The sequence below is a fragment of the Trichosurus vulpecula genome, chromosome 8, assembly GCF_011100635.1.
Source record: "Trichosurus vulpecula isolate mTriVul1 chromosome 8, mTriVul1.pri, whole genome shotgun sequence".
NCBI lineage: Eukaryota > Metazoa > Chordata > Mammalia > Diprotodontia > Phalangeridae > Trichosurus > Trichosurus vulpecula.
Genome location: NC_050580.1, coordinates 42,946,580 through 42,963,838, shown reverse-complemented (window position 1 = coordinate 42,963,838; position 17,259 = coordinate 42,946,580). Strand labels below are relative to the sequence as shown.

At 40.5% G+C, this 17,259-nt stretch overlaps 1 protein-coding gene across 6 annotated transcripts in view; it reads right to left on the bottom strand.

Moving 5' to 3' along the window:
* MARCHF8 (membrane associated ring-CH-type finger 8) overlaps positions 1-16,346 on the bottom strand; it is a 108,520-nt gene extending 92,174 nt beyond the window's left edge. The window contains exons 1-2 of one of the 6 annotated variants that reach the window (XM_036734470.1): positions 16,220-16,338; positions 12,328-12,481 (exon numbers count right to left, since the gene is read on the bottom strand). The gene's annotated coding sequence lies outside the window, so the exon portion shown is untranslated. Of the gene's footprint in view, positions 1-12,327; positions 12,482-15,037; positions 15,071-15,178; positions 15,551-16,219 lie in introns of those variants that run through there. The other 5 variants (XM_036734473.1, XM_036734476.1, XM_036734474.1 and 2 more) reach the window with 5 other exon arrangements.
* Positions 16,347-17,259: the final 913 nt, after the last annotated feature.

Sequence of the window (17,259 nt, the reverse complement as noted above, 5' to 3'; positions counted from 1 at the left end):
CTAGGGTAGCCAGGTAAGTGATAGCGATCTGATGACCATAGAAAAGGAGTTCTATCTGCTGCTCAGCAATTAAATTCAACATTTATTATTCACTTACACTTATTAAAGCACTTCTTAGTTCTAGGGAAGACACAATGTTTAGATGAGACACCACCAACATAGAGCTTATAATCTTGTGCAGGTAAAACTCATACACAGATAAACTAAAATACAAAATAACATAATGAATGTGAACTATATCCCAACAAAAACCCTAATGAAAAACACAGTATTAAATAAACGCAAAACCTATCACTCAAAGAGAGCTATAAAAATATTTTCTCACCAAAAAGGAGGAAGAATATTGATAAATATTCTTAGAGCATATGATCTAATAAACAGGTCAAAACCTAATGAAAATAGTTTTGGAACAAGCAGACCACTTCAACAAGCAAGAGTAAAGGCTGAATCAGATTTCTTCAATTTAGCAGCAAGTAGTTTTACCTCCAGATGGAGCCTATGGAATGAATAATAACCCCAGATGTCCTCCCTCCACAGGGGACATCTGAAGAAGCACCAAACAGAAGAAGTCATTAAAAGTTGCTTGGAGAATGACAGGGAGAAAGTGAAGAGAAAATAAGACAACTAAAGAAAGAGGGCTTATAGAATACCTGCCTAAGATGGTTGGGAAGAAGAAAAAAGTGCAAGGAAAAGAGGGAGAGTAGTTGAGAAATAGGATAAGAACCAGGAAAATGCATCTCTCTGAAGCCAAAGAGAAAGCATTACCTTCCCTCCCCATTTCTCCGCCCCACCTCCGCCACCCCACCCCAAAAGGGTGACCTACAATATCGGATGCTTCAGAGAGGAATACTGTCTTCTCAGTCCTAAGGGCAGGGACTTTCACTTTTGTGTTTGTATACTCAATACTTAGTACACATAGTAAGTGATCTCTGCTGACTAATGATCGGCCCTCAATCTGTCTCATCTATCATTATACTATCTGAACAAAAATCCCTTCTACAGTACAACCTACAAGTGGTCATCTAGTCTTTGCTTGAAGATCTCTAGTGATGGGGAATCCACTGTCTCCCAAAAGAAGTCATTCCACTTTTGGATAATAACCCTATTAAAAAGAAAAATTTTCCAAACTGCAAGCCTAAATTTGCCTCTTGACAACTTTTTTCGCTGAAAAATTGGAGGCCATTTGCAGAGCACTCCCTCTCAGTCTCACATTACTCAGATGCCTTCTGGCACTATTAACCTCTGTTTCACAAGAAGAGGAGACCATGCTTCTGGCCAAGGCTAACAAGTAATCTGAGACCACCCCATCTTCTCCCAACAGATTACCCCCCCCTCTATTATCCCCACACTCTCACTTACCTTCAACCTCTCCCTGTCTATGGACTGCTTTCCTACTGCCTACAATCATGCCCATGTCTTCCCCCTATCATCAAAAACTGCTCACTTGAACCAACCATTCCCACTATCATCCCATCTCCCCCCTCCACTCCTTTTGTGACTTAACTCCTTGAGAAGACTGTCAACAATCAGTGCCTCCACTGCCTTTCCTTTCACTCTCTTCTTTATTCTTTAGTCTGGCTCCCACATCATCACTCAATTAAAACTGTTTTCTTCAAACTTACTGGCTTTTTCTCAAACCTCATCCTTCTTTGCAATCTCTGATACTGTTGATCATCTTCTCCTCCTCGATATTCTCTCTAGGTTTTCATGATAATGTTCTCTCCTGGTTCTCCTCCGACCTTTCTGACCACTCCTAATCTCTGTGGCCAGATCTTCACCCAGATTATATCTGTAACTATAGGTGTTCCTCAAGGCTCTTTCCTGGTCCCTCTTCTCTTCTCCCTCTATGCTATTTCATTTGATAATCTCACCAGCTCCCATGGATTCTATCATCATCTCTATGCAGATGACTCTCAGATCTACTAATCCAGCCTAACCTCTCTCCTAATCTCCAGTCTCACATCTCCAACTGCCTACTAGAGATCTCTAACTCAGTGTTCCCTGGACATCTTAAACTCAACATAGCTAAAACTGAACTCCTTCTCCTTCAAACACTCCCCTCTTCCTATCTTCCCTATAAATGCCAAGGGTGCCACCATTCTCCCAGTCACTGAGGCTCACAACTTAGGTATCACCCTCACTCCTCACTCTCGCTTCGCCCCATCTACTCACTATTACTATTTGATAAACAGAAATTAAATCAGTAGAACAAACCAAATAAGCAAAAACCTGAAATAAGCAAATACAGCATTATAGCATTTGGTAAAGCTAGAACACAAATTATTGGGGGAAGAATTATATTCAGTTAGGACAGCTGAGAAAACCAGAAAGCAGTTTGGCAGCAATTAGACTTAAACCAGTATATTATACCACATACCATAGTAAGTTCCAAATGTATACACATCATAAATATAAAATGTAAAATCATGAAAAAAAAGAAATAGAAGATAATGGGAAGATGAAGATTATGGGAAAACTTTTTTTTAACCAATCAATCAAGGGATAGTGATGATCAAGAGAAATAAAATAGGTATTTTTAATTACATAAAATTTAAAAGGTTTTACCTGAACAAAATCAATTCAGCTAGAATATAAAAAGAAACTGTTGTGGTGTGAGGGAATTTTTGCATTAAATTTCTCAGAAAAAAGTCAGTTATCATTTACTGTTTGTGTTACCATAGTAAATCCTTTAATCTCTCTCAACCTTAGTTTCCTCATCTGTAAAATCAGGGGTTGAACTTGATGACCCCTAACATCTCTTCCAATGCTAAAGTTATGGTCCTATAATTCCCAGTTACTTAAAAACAATTTCACTTCTCTCCTTCCCTTACCCCCACTTAAGATCACATTCTGATCTACGTTTCTTCCCTTCAAGTTTCACACTTCCCAGCTCTGCTGTCCCCTGAAATCTTCACTCAATTCTGGGATCATGATCTCTAAAATTCAGTTTTACATTATGACAACTCCTGCCTCAAAGTGGCTAAGAGTATATTTAAATACCAATATATTTGGGGGGGAAGGAGAAGTTTTGCCACAGCCAGTCTTCCTCAGTTTCTAAAGGGATCCATTTAATTTGGTCCAGGCCCAAAGTAGCAGAGAACCTTCCCAGGGCACCAGCTTCTTCCTCCATTCTACTGTACTTCCTGACCATTTCTGAGAAGCAGAGATGTACACTTCAACACTGAGACACTTATCAAATCAGGAAAAAAAAAAAAACATCTTAATCTCATGATTCAAGTTTCCTTTCTCCTACCACAGAAGACCTTTATCAAGAAAATAGGCTGGAAAAACTTAGAAAAGAATCTCTATCTCAAGGATTTCTGGCTGGTAAAACTGGATAACACAGTTTTTTACAGTACTTCATTAATAATCTACAGTAACAAATTCCATTTACATATACTTAACTTACACTGTGCTGTCACATATAAATATGAAGAAATATAGTCCCTCCATTTGGAAGGTTTGAAAATTCATATGAAATGTTCCAATTCTCTAACTCCTTTTCCACACTCAAAACTAACGAAGGACTTAAAACTTGTGTGAAGCTAATTTTTTTAAACAAAGAATCTTTACAGACTTCCCATTTTAATATTGATTTCTCTTGCAAAAAAAACCTCAAGCACAACACTGCTGTAACAAAAAAGGAAAAAAACAAAACAATGATGCTTAGCTTCCTCTGTTCAAAGGTGAGTTTTAACAAGGTGTATGCCATCATCATCACCACCTCCAGAATAAAATCAGACTCTCCTATAAGGACTTTAACATCAAAAAAGAGAATACAGTATTTGCCTTTTTGTCTATAAACAAAAAGGAAAAAGATTTGGGATTTTCCTTTTGGGGATCAAAATCTATAGAAGTTCAGATACAAAAAGCCTCTATCTGGATTACTCAGAAATTAAAAGTTAGTAAGCTCACATCCTTCAAAAAAGGCTGATAGGAAAATCTCAAAAAGTTATACCAAAATAAACTATTTTTTAGTGTTTTATGAAATGGCAGAACATAAAGTCTACTCTCAGTACTCATATGGCTTTATTAAAAGGGAGCATGTAATGTAATGAATATAAATAAAAAAACCAACATTAAATGCACAAACATCACTGATTAACTTTTATTAACTTCATTTCTCTCTAATATCAATAAACTTAACCACAGCTTTCATTGAAACATAAGCATTCTCACTAGTATGTTCAAAGCTATTCGCTGATACTTTCAAGATAAAGGAAAATTTTAAAACAAGTAACTTCACAGTCCTTGAGAATTAAAATTCCTATACGTGACTTGGAACTTGTATTTCCTTTTTGGCTGGAATCCTAGAAGCACAATAATCCTAAGCATGAATAAGGCTTGCTGCAGTCTTTACCTGAGTATTTGAAAACCACCAAATTTATTGGTACAATTTAATCATCCCGAAGGTTTCCAAGTTAGGGATGGTCTGGTTAGCTTTAATTTTAATCATTAGAAATAACACTCTTTCTACCTGTAATGTTGATGCTGCATTGTATCTACAAATACTGAATAACTTAATTAATTTTTATACAATGCATAGCATCAAGAACCAGTCATACATGACATAATCTTGTAGCTAATTCAACCTTTTAAAAACCAATGTGTACTTTAAAAAATGACAGAGACAAAAAGCACCTGCCCTACTTTCCTCTATGGCATTTCCCTGGGATGTTTACCCAATAGTGTCTCTCACTAATTTTTTTTTAAATAAATTATTATAAATTCAAATATATCACAGAAAGGCAGGCAAACATAGTACAAAAAGTGAACTGGAGAGCAGGAGACTCAGGTTTGAATTCCAGCTCTGCCAGTTTGGGCAAGTCACTTCAACTCTCTCCTGACCTTTAAAAACGAGGGGAGACTGAACTGCTAGACCCTAAGGTCCCTTTCCAAGCTCTAGCTTCTAAATGTTTCTATGGGTTAAGTCCAAATACAACAACCATTCTCTTAATCAGCATACATTAAGCACCTACTATTTGCCTACTGACACACTAATAAAACAATCCCTATTCTTGGCAAGGAGCTCACATTCTAATGAAGAGAAGGACATACAGAGGTATACACATAATAAATTTAAAGAATACAAATATAAAGTAGTTAAATACAAGGTAGCTTGGGAGGAAGAGCACTAACAGCTGGGTGAATGATCAAAAAACGTATAGAAGGTAGTAACTGAGCTTCTTAACCAGCGTTAACAAGTGGAATATGAAGCAAGCCAAAAGAATAATCTAATTCTGCAGACAAGAGGCTTGAAACACCTTCTCTTTCAAAAAAAAAAAAAATCAAGATGAAAGCCCTAAGTGAACATAACTCTTAATACCTAAGGCTAGTCTCACACAATCACCTACCACTTCAGTAAACACCCATTAACACAGAAATCCACTTCATGACCCTAAGATAAACAGAACCATTCACATGAAAAGCTAAACAGGAAGAGCTTGAGTAGTGAGGCTAGCAGTATGTGGTAGTGCATACCTGTCTACTGCTGTTTGTGGGGTGCTGCTGGTACCACCACCTGCTACCTTCTGTTCACAAGTTCTGAGCAAACGAACCATTAAAAAAATATTCTTAATCATCAGATGCCACCTAAAATTGTCACACATCTATGTGCTACAAAACCAGTTACCACCCAGCACTAACCACACCTAATAGTGCTCCTCCCGCAGCACTCCCTGCTGACCCTGCCTTCCACTCAGCAGACTGCTGACTCCCATGCCTAATTAACAATGAAGCATCCATCAGCTAAACAGTAGGCAAAGGCGGGGGGAGTTGGGAGCACAGCTGGACAGCAACAAGGGACTGCAGGAGGAGAAAATGGTGTCAACTGGTAGCAAATAGTCAGGAAAGAAGACATTAACCACAGAGGGGGAAACACTGCTGGAACGTCATTTCATTTGGTACGGTCATAACACAGAGAGATGAGGCAGTTTCATAAACATGCAAAGGAAAAAATCACACAGGAGGTGCTAAGTTTAGGAGACAATGAGGGAATCATTGACTTGACATTCAAGCTCCAACTGTAACCCCAGGGAAGGAACCTAATAAGGTATAGCAACACCTCTCTACAGGCTTTATTCCTCAAGTTTTATAACTTTGTAAACATAGGCACACAGAGTCTGTGTGAAGAAGATAGTATTATCACTACTATGCGGCCTGGTAAACAGCTCCACAAAACTTGGCAGCTTACCTACCAACGAGACTGCCTGTCTCCAAACAAAACCCAAGAATCCCTCCAGCTTCCGGGGTCCACCTGGGTCAAATGGAATATGTGAGGTGAACTCCTGCCCTGATTGCTGCAAGGCACAGAAAGGACCCAGTTTTGCTTCTCTCAGATGATGACCTAGCAGAAACCTGATTCTGCCTCAGTTACAACCCAGTTCTGACAAAGCTAAGAAGTTGGTTTCCACTAAAATTAAAAAATGAGCTGTATAGTAGAATGGGGGTCCTACATTCTATTCCCAGATTCACTGCCTACTACATGGGGAACAACTGGTAAATAATATCTCAGAGCCTCAGTTTCATCATCTCTAACATACATAATGCCTGCCCTGCATTAGCCCACTTCAAGGGTTGTAGTGAGGATCAAATGAGATTATATAAATTAAAGTACTATGAAAACTAGAAAGTACTATGCCAAAAATGCCTGTAAAAGAAAAAAAAAACTTAATATTGTAACCCATGATATATTTTCATCTCTGAATATAACTACAGACAATAATATGTTCAATTTCCAAAGGTCAGTTCCCCAAATCATTTAAATAAAGGAATATTCCAGATTTCATGACTCTAGAATTCAAATAGTCAAGAACAAACTGAAAACAAATGACTGTTTAGGTAAAAATGCTTATTTTCACTGATTTAAAAACAAAATGTACTGGTATGTCCCATCATTAAAAAACAATGTTACTGTTTAAGGTGATTTTTTTCTAATTGATTTTAAAATATTTTAGTTGTTTCATTTATAAAAATGATTTAAAACACATGGAAAAGCATGTAAATTTCACTATATCTCCATTTGGAATACAAATACTATATAAATACATTTTGTTTTATAAAATGCACATATTTGGGGCACTATGAGTATGAACTTCCATTTATATCATTTCTCATTTTGTCCTAGTATGGAAAACTATGGGCAAAAGAGGTTTAAAGACAAACTCATTTGTAAAACTCTACAGAAGAGAACAGCTGAAGACCATGAGCAGTATTGCCTCATGCAGCTCTAAGGCAGTAGAGAGAAGAATAGGTTTATGAAAAGCTTGCCTAGAGAGGTAATTATGCCAGATAATCCCAAGAGTATTTAAAGAGCAAACTGAAAGGAGGAAAACAGACCCCAAAATGGGAAAGATCATTCTCAAGTACTATAACAAACTATTTTCTCCATTGATGACAGTGAAATCACCAGACTTAGGCTAGTATCCTACGCCCCTGAAGCTCTGCCTGAGGAAAAGGCAATAACTGAAAAGAAAACAGAGATGAGAAGAACAGCTAGACCAAACAAGTATATGTGTATATACACATGCACATACATACAGGCACACATCCACAAACAGGAATGAGGTCCCTGCTGGAAGCAAGATCATTCTGAGGGTGTTCAGGGGCCTATTTTCAAGATCTACGAAATATACTAAGTGTTTGAGAAACAAATCAAAGGCATTACTAATATTAAAAAAGGTAACAGAAAAGATCTTGGTAACTACTGAACCACAGGCCTGTTTTCCCATCTGTACGAAATTTCTGTGAAATAATTTACATACACATCTTTAGCAAACAATATTCTATAACAGATTACGCCTTTACAATCAGATCTCTACAAATGACTGAGTTGTAATTTATTGCCTCTAAAAAGTAGTTGATTCAGTAGAATCACCTCAAAGGCTATCCTTCATGATTCCTTGAAAGACACAACACACATACTGTCCAATCGTTTTTCAGTCATGTCTGACTCTCCATGACCCTGTTTGTTGTTTTCTTGGCAAAGATTCTGGAGTGGTTTGCCATTTCCTTATCCAGCTCATTTTACAGATAAGGAAACTGAGGCAAACAGGGTTAAATGACTTGCCCAGGGTCATACAGCTAGTAAGTGTCTGAAACCATATGTGAACTCAGGAAGATGAGTATTCTTGACTCCAGGCCCCAAGCTCTATGCATTATGGCACCACCTAGTTGCCCTAACAACAGAGATACTGTGGTTCAAACCCCTGACATAAAACAAGACATAGGCTCACAAGGGGTGTTTGCCGCTGTCATTTATGGTATCCAGCACAAATTCTAAATGGGAAAGAATTACTACAAATTATTTCAGATGCTCTTAATTGCAAATTATAATGTACTTAATGCTGAAATCTCCTAACTTGATTCAAAAATCCCTCAAAGAATTAGGTCTATCTACACAGGAAAAACCCAGTGGATTAAGAATGCCTCTTGTCCAGACAATATGCAGCTCATAGAGCTGTCCATCAGTCCAAACATCTTGTACAGTAGGCAGACAAAGTACTAGGCCCAGAATTGAAGAGGAGGAAAAGAGTAGGTTGGAATGCATTTGGGAAACTATGTGGTGCTTTTAATGGGACCAAGCTACTTCCTAAAACAAAAGCCCATTTTTTTTTCCCTTAACAGTAATATTCCTCTAACGAAGCTATAGAAGTAGAAATCCTGGAATGCCAATGTCTCTTAAGAATAAAGATTTCATGTCACCAGAGGGCAATGGAGAAATGCATAATGACAAGGTAACAAGGCTGGAGCCTATCAACAACAAATGAGTGCACATAAGAAGTGGCATAAAGGATACCCAAGAGACAGATGCCTAGCTAGAAAGGAGGTGGGCAAATCACATAACATGAGAGAAGAAGAGGTGGACAGATTGTGTGCTATCCTGCTACTTGAGTAATGTCAACAGACAAGCAGAAAGTCCATCAGCATGCTAGGTAGAGAGCCCTTGGTGGAGAATTTATAGGAGGGCATAAACATGCCAAAGCATGGATGGGTTACTACCCACAGGAGGGAGTACACGCAGAAGAAATTCCTTTTGAGAAAAAATAAAAGTTTTTCTCAACAGTTGTTCATTTTTGGATGCTTCGCCAAATGAGAAAACAAGTCTAACAAACAACATCATATATATCGTATAGATTAAGTAGCCATCAGGAAACTATGCCTAACCTAAAACAGGCTGTTACACCATATGGATTTTGATTTATAGAGAAGTACTATTTAGAAACCACTTATTTTCAAAGAATTAGAATACAATAAAATATGCTTGGTGCCAAAACAAAAATGGACATAAATGAATTTTTCTTTTATGACTTTAGCAGGCACTTCAGGATCTTGAAGATATGCATCTTGGATTCAATATGACAAATATCAATTATTATCATACTAAAAACGTATAAAAGGCTGTTTGAGAGACTGCTGGATAAGAGATTTAATTGTAGGTTAATATTTTAACTATTGCTCTTCACAAATGCCTATATTAAAAAAGAAAAACATCATAGATCCCAAAATGTCTGTCATCACAGGCAATACTCTATAGGCCTAACTTTCAAAAGGTCATCTTTTTTTATTAGCTCCTTTTGAAGTTAAAAAGCCGGAAATCCCAACTAAAAATAAATGATTACTTGAGAATATTTTAGGGTTTCAACTGAGGTTGTTGAAAACCAAAAATTACAAAAAGAATAAAGATTTTTGTTATATACTGGCGAGGAATTTGAAAGAACCTCTGGTCTACTGCAATGATCACCATGAAAATTTTCCTTTATCTTTTAAAATAAAGTCCGATATGAAGAAAGTCATAGATTTTTAGAGTTGAAAAAAATCTGAGAAGTCATCTGCTCCAACTTCCTCTCTTTGCAGAAGGGGTTACTGTGAACAGAGAGCTGAACTGACTTGGCCCTGGCCCCACAGTGACCTGCTATTTGCAATATTTAGAGGACTTGTCTCCTTAATATTTCAGTGTCTGAAGAAAAGACTGAAAAACATCAAGTATATAAAATATTTAAAATGAAATAATGATTAACAGTTTTCCATTTTTATAAAAAACCAAGAGAACAGGCTAAAACTGAAATGAGAATTATTACAAGGAAAAGTCTAAGGAGATTGTAGAATACCTTTACTTGTGGACCTTTAAGAATAGGTCATCAGCTTTCTCAAAGAGAAAAGATATGCTTTCTCATTGAAATTAGGACTGTTGTGTACTGCGGTGAGTAGTTCTGTTCATCAAATCTTGTAATACTCTTCTTCCTGTAATAGATCTAAGTTTAGCACAAAAGAAAGTTTTGCATATGGAACTAATTTAATTATCAATCAGTTGATATGGAAAATTTTATACAAATAGTTGATTATTAAGGCTAATTATTTAAGTTGTGGTATAGGTTGATAAGAAATTTTGGATAACATGCTGAATACATGATGATTACTGAAACAAACAAACTAGAATGTTTGCCCTGGTTTATGTATTCCTGGAGACAAAGAACTGAACTGAACTAAAAAATCTCCTGAGGTCACCCACAGAATCACAGAATTTAAGAGATTCTAAAGCAGCCTGTATAGAAAAAAAAAAAGCGGGCGGGGGGTAGGGAGAAATATGATTAGGTTTAGATTAATTTTTTAAACTATGGCAAAAATCTTTGCTTTCATACATATACATAATTTCATTCAATATTATAAATCTAAATAGCTCAGATAATCATTATAGCACTGACACTAAGATATATGGATTAAAGTCTGAAAACGACAAAAACAATTTTCAACTCCACTATCTCTGCGCTAGACACAAAGAGGAGTCTGGACTCGTTAGCACAACTGGTTTAAAGCACTGGCCAAAGTAGTGAGTTTAGTAGCTAGACCAGAGAAACCATCCCACAGACCATACCCCTATTATTACCCAGCTGTTTTGAAAATGTGCAGTTAGGGTAACTATGAATGGCTCGGTTCAGAACTTATCATGACTATGGAAAAAACAACTAAAATCACCTGTCCTACAGACAAAGGATAAGTAGTATCTCGGTATATATGAGAAACAGAAAATGAAGAGACAAAAATGCTTTGTTATTTTCAATTCAAAACATAAGAACTGTCATACTGGATCATAGCTGTGATCTATTCAGTTTTTAGGGTCTGTTTTGACAATGGCAACAAAGAAATATGAAAGAGGATGGTTCTTTCCAAGGTCAGGGCCATATTCCAAAACATCCCAGTTTGTTTTAATAATCATCATGTATTCAGCATGTTATCCAAAATTTCATATCAGCCTACACTACCACTTAAATAATTAGCCTTAATCATTCACTATTTGTATAAAATTTTCATATCAACTGGCTGATAATGATTAAATTAGTTCCATATGCAAAACTTTCTTTTGTCCTAAACTTAGATCTATTACAGGAAGAATATTACAAGATTTAATGAACAAAACTACTCACCACACGACACACTAGCCGAAATTTCACTGAGAAAACATATCCTTCTCTCAGCCATCTTTGCTAGAACCAGAGTCCTAAACATTTTAAATTGGCCAGTTTAGAACAGCCCTCCCATCACCTTGATCACTTTAGTCACCTTTCCCTGGACATCTTTTTTTTTTAGATATAGAAACCAGAACTACACAAATAGAATATTTTGATTAGGCTTCTAATTTCTGGCATCAGAATTTCAGGGCATATAGTCTAAGAAGGATCCCACATTAAAACATTAGAGAGGAAAAGCACTGAGTAAATACACATTGAAAGCAGTCATGTTACAACCTAGATATTTTTAGTTACTGCCTATTCACTTCATTTAGAGTTGAAATCTATCTTAGAATTCATTCTCGTTCAACTGCATTTTGCAGATGAGAAAATGAAAGCCCACTTCAATTAAGCAGCCATTAATTACCTATTATTAAGGTAGCAAAATAATCTGGTGGAATGAGCCTGGGTCAAGAAGACCTAGGATGAAGTGCTACCTCTGACATGTGCTGGTTCTATAATCCTGGACAAGTCACTTAACCCCCAGGTAAGATTATAAATTGTGTAAGCTGCTACTCTGCATTAGAGGAAGTTTGTTCCCTACTCCAATAAAATCACACATCTGCCAAAAAAAAAAAAGGGGAAGATATTTCCCAAATCACAAACTTGTCTTATTACATTATTACATTACAAACCTCGGGATACATTTCACATGAAGAACCAGACAATACTGGTTCCACATACTGCCTTATAGTTCCTAAGGCTTTTGCCTAAAAGGTCACTCTTGAATCTACTGTACACACATCCTTTCACATCTTTCACATCCATCCCCTTCTTTTTACTCCACAACTGTCCCCATCCTAGGTCAGCCCCTCATTACCTCTTCCCTGAAGCCTTGTGGTAGGTCTCCCTACCTGCAGTCTCTTCCCTTCTCTAATCCATCCTTCAAACTAGAGCCAAAGCAAATCTTCTGGAGGAACAGGTCTGATCACATTTATTCCCCTGCTCAACACGCATCTGTGGCTCCTGAATGCCTACAAGATCAAAACAAACAAATAAAAGCCTCTTTAGCCTAACATACAAGACTGCACTACCATCTATCCCTGACTTTCCTCCCTCCCCAAAACCATTCCCTTGCACTACTTATCCTTCTCCAAATGTGTCCTGCCTTTCCTACCTCTGCATTTGCACTGGCTGTTTCCCCACCTCCAAGTCAGCAAGACTCTCCTCCACATTTCCATCTGATCAATTCCACAAATATTATTAAGTACTTTCTCTAAAAAGCATTTAATTTGTTAGAAACTAAGAAAAATAGAAAGTTTACATAAGTCATGATGATTCCTTCCATCAAGGCCCATCTCACTTGGTACCTACCCCATTCCACAAAGCCTTCCCCAAAAAGCCTATGCAAAATTTATCTGGAGGTTTTAATGTTTCTATGGGACAAATCTCTCATCTTGGTCTATCTGACTTCTATTACCAGAAATTGTATGGCACATGGCAGAACAGAATGGATTATGAAGAAAGGAGTCCAGAATTCAAAGTCTATCTCTCTGACAATGGGCAAGTCACTGATTTTAGGACCTTAGTTTACCCAACTGTAAAATGGGGATACAACTACTTGACTAAAATTTAACCCACAGGAGTGTTTTGAGGAAAGCACCTAGCAAACCTAAACTCACTATGTCAGTGTGTTATTATTAACTGTATTCTAAATTGTATTGCAGCCATTTGGGTAAGTCATTTCACTAACTTGTAAACATTATGTTCATGTACAAGCACTTCTGCCCACCTCTGTATTTTCTGAAGCCCAGCTCAGCATCTTGCAAGAGGCAAGACACTTAAATATTTACCCAACTGAAAGACTCTGGAATAACAATGGCAGACGTAGAATCACAGTAGCGGATTTAAAATTCTGCTCATGAAATAATTTGACTCAACAAACACTTATTAATTAAGGGAGCTCCACAAACCACTAGTATTTCATAAATCAATAAGCATTCTGTGCTAATGTATTCGTATCTGGCCCATTTCATGAGAACATTTCCTGTCTCACACACTGTTAATGTCAGGGCCTAATCTGCCTCCTGGAACCTTTATTCCTTCAAAACAAATCATGTAGCAGTTTGCCTTATCCAATTCAACATCACTGGGGCTAAAACACGAAGTTTAAAAGTTAAAAGCAAAACTGATACAGGTGAGCAGGATTTCAAACAAGTTCACGCAGAACAGGGATTCTTCACCTTTCTTGTATACTGGACCCCTGTGGCCCAATCTGGTGAAGTTCATGGAGCTCTTCTCCATGTTTTTAAATGAATAAAATGAAATACTTAAGATTACAAAGGAAATTAATTATACTAAAAGTTATCAAAATATAAAAAAATCACAAGTTCACAGACCACCAGGGTCTCTGAACAAAATGACAGAAAGAGAGAAAACTATTAATTTTTAAAAATGAATCAGATTTCCTAAAAATCATCACAAGATCATAGATTCAGGGCAGGAAGGACCCTTACAGTCATCTAATCCAATCCCCTCATCTTACAGCTAAGAAACCTGAAGCCCAGAGATGTTAACTGACTGGCTCAAAGTCATACAGGTGGTAAATAAAAGAGCCAGGATGCAAATCTTGGTCCTCTGGTTCCAAATAGTAGGTGCTCTTTCCAGTGAGCAACAGTTTCTTTGAAGACCAGATTATAATATTTTAAAATTAAATAGAACCTTGGAAACAGGTCAAAGAATCTCAGAGCTGACAGACCATGAAGAAGCCAATGGGCCTAAGCCTCTATAAAATTTCATACAAATAGGAATACAGTCTTTGCATGAGACCCTCTAGGGAAAGGGCGCTCACTTTCCTTGAGGCAGCTCATGCCACTTGAGGATAGTTCTAGCTATTAGCAAGGTTTTTCCATATAGAAAATCTCTCTCCCTCTGCATCACCCACGGCTTCTAGTATGCTTGCTGGGACCAAATGGACCATATCTACTCTCTTTTACACACGACACAATCCCTTATGATAATTGAACACTGCTATCCTGTGCCTCACTCCCCCGAAGATTTTTTTTCTCCAGGCTAAACATCCACAGTTCCCTCCTGCAATCCTCCACTCAGATACCCTCCAGTTCCCTCACCATCCTAAATAGCCTCTTTTGGCCTCCGGGTTCTCAAAGATGAGACAGTGTTTTATGGTGGACAGCACAGTGAACTTGGATCCAGAAAAACCGGACATTCCATACATATTTGAGGCCTGCCTTCAAACCCTACATTTCCTTTGAAGTAGGGATTGAAATGTTTGTCTCCCAGCTCTAGCAACCAGGATCACTGGAGCTGGAAGGGATCTCAGAGGTCACCTGGTCCAATCTCTTCATTTTACAGATGTGGAGTCTGAGAATCAGGGGAGTTGTGACATTAATCATTTGACCCTGAATAAGGCATTTAAACTCTCGGACAGCATTTAACGAAACTGTAAAATGGGGACATTCGTTAATAGGTCTGCTGTGACAAAAAGCTTGAATTGTTAGGAAGTTCGAGTCTAAAGCATTTAGATCCCTTCTAAGCATTCATCCAAACTCCAGGGAAAGGTTACTCACTCCTTCCTGAAGCACTGCTTCCAACCTCACTTTGGGAGTAGGTAGAGATGAGTTTAGAGCCTGAAGTTCTGGATTATGATTATTGCTAATAATAGCTAACATTTATATAGCCTCTTACATATTATCTCATTTGATCCTTACAATAGCCTTGGGAAGCAGATGCCATCAGTGTCTCCATTTTACTGATGGGGAAACCGAGGCACACAGCAGTTCAGTAATTTGTCCAGGGTCACACGGCAGCTAGGATCTGAAGCAACATTAAAACTCAGCTCTTCCTGAGGCGCAACATTCTCTCCACTTCACCACTTTGGCTGTTTCTGTGGCCAGGCATCCTTCCATTGCAAGACAGCCTGAACATTTATTAATCTGATCGATCCCCGGCCTAGTCCAAGGGGCATTCTGGATTTTAAACCAGTCTAGAACCCGGGTTCACATCCTAGCTCTGGCACTTCCTGTGTCACCCCTTTCTGAGGGCTCTGCTCCTTTAGCTGCAAAGGAGAGTCAGTCAGCAAGCATTTATTAAGTGCCAACTGTATGCTAAGCAAGCACGGTGGATCTAAGGGAAAGCACAAGCCAGTGCCTGCCCTGGAGGAGATGCCAGTCTAAAGGGGGATGGGAAACAGGGAGCCGGGTGCTCCCGACAAGCAAGAGTGGGGGGCTCGGGGAAGGCTGCTCGTGGGAGGTGGGGTCTCAGCTCGGACTAGAGGAGGGAGGGCCTCTCCGGCACGGGAGGCAGCCTGGGAAGGTGGAGAAGCAGCAAGGAGGCGGGTGACCCTGCGTGGCAGAGGGGACGGAGGAGGAAACGGAGGACGGCCCCTGGCTACTCCTGGATTCCGGCGTCAAGAGAGCCGGGTTCAGATGCGGGCTGTCACTCACAAGCTGGGTGACCTTGGCCCAGTCCTCCCTCTCTGGGCCTCAGTTTCCCCGTTTGTAAAGCGCCGTTGTCCGGCCTGTCGGTGGTCTCCGGGCCGGCAGAGGACGGCCACGGTCCCCGGGGCTCGGGGATCGCACCTTCCGGGTAGGGGGTGGGAAGAACCGGGCAGGGTCTGGGGCGGGGCCGGCCCAGCTCCTCCGCCCTCTCCCCCCGCCTCAGGCCCAGCCTGGGGGGCGGGGCCGGGGGCGCCCCGGGCCGGTCCCCGGGGGAGGGGCAGGGGGAAGCCGGGCAGAGGGCGGCAGCGTTACCTCCGGGTCCCGGGCGAGCGCGCTCCCCGCCGGTTCCGGCTTCGGCTCCGGCTCCGGGAACTCCGGTCCCTCATGACGGACCCGGGGACGGGCGCCACTGCGCCTGCGCTGCTTTTCACCTCGGGGGGGAATAAAGGGACCAGCCGGGGGGCAGGTCCACCTGGGAGTCACGTGGTGAACATCACGTGGCCGCAGACCGGAGGCGGGGACAGCACCAACTCCAAGGCAACAGCTTGCCCACCGGGGCCTAAAGGGGCGTATCCCGAGCATGCGCAGAGTTCTTCTGAAGGGGCGCGGCCGGCGTAGAGGTGATCGATGTTTCACTCCCCCACCCACCCCTCCATCCAATCGCTGTGCGCCTGCTGCGGGTCACCTGGCGTGGCCGCCCGGCGTGGGCGAGGCACGGCTCTGCCCTCAGCTGCCAGGCGTCACGCGGTCTGAAAAAATTCCCAAAGCGCTTGGCCCGCCTTCCAGTCCGCCCCGCGAGGAGGCGCCCCGGAGCAGCGAGCCTCCCAGCAGCCCGGCTCCCGCTAGAACCGCGAGTAAAGCCCCAGCAGACCCGCCAGCCATCGTGGGCCGCGTGGTCGGGTCCAGTGGACGCTTTTCCCTGTGCAGCAAGGGACCGCCCTCGGCAGCACCCCCTGTAGGCCCCCCACTCTGCAGAGATCCTCCCTTTGGAGCCTACGTTAACCCCACTTTACTTCGCACGGGCGAAGTGACTTAACCCGGGGTCCCCGCACCAGGTTTGAGGCAGAATCCGAACTCAGGTCTTCCTGACTCCAGGCTCAGGGCTGCCAGCTTTCTCCACGAGCTCTTAGACCTTACCACCACCAGTGGTGTCAGCCTCATCGGAACATAGGAACCCCCGTGGGGCCAACCTACTTGGTTTTAAAATGTAACATTATCTCTGCCTTATTGTGTTCATATTTACTATGTTTGATCTAGTTCCTGGCACTTAACGGGGGGGGAGGGGGTCTCCCACCGCTGCCTTCCTCCACCCTCCCCTTGAGTCCTGTGACTCTGGCCTCCTGGTTGCTGCT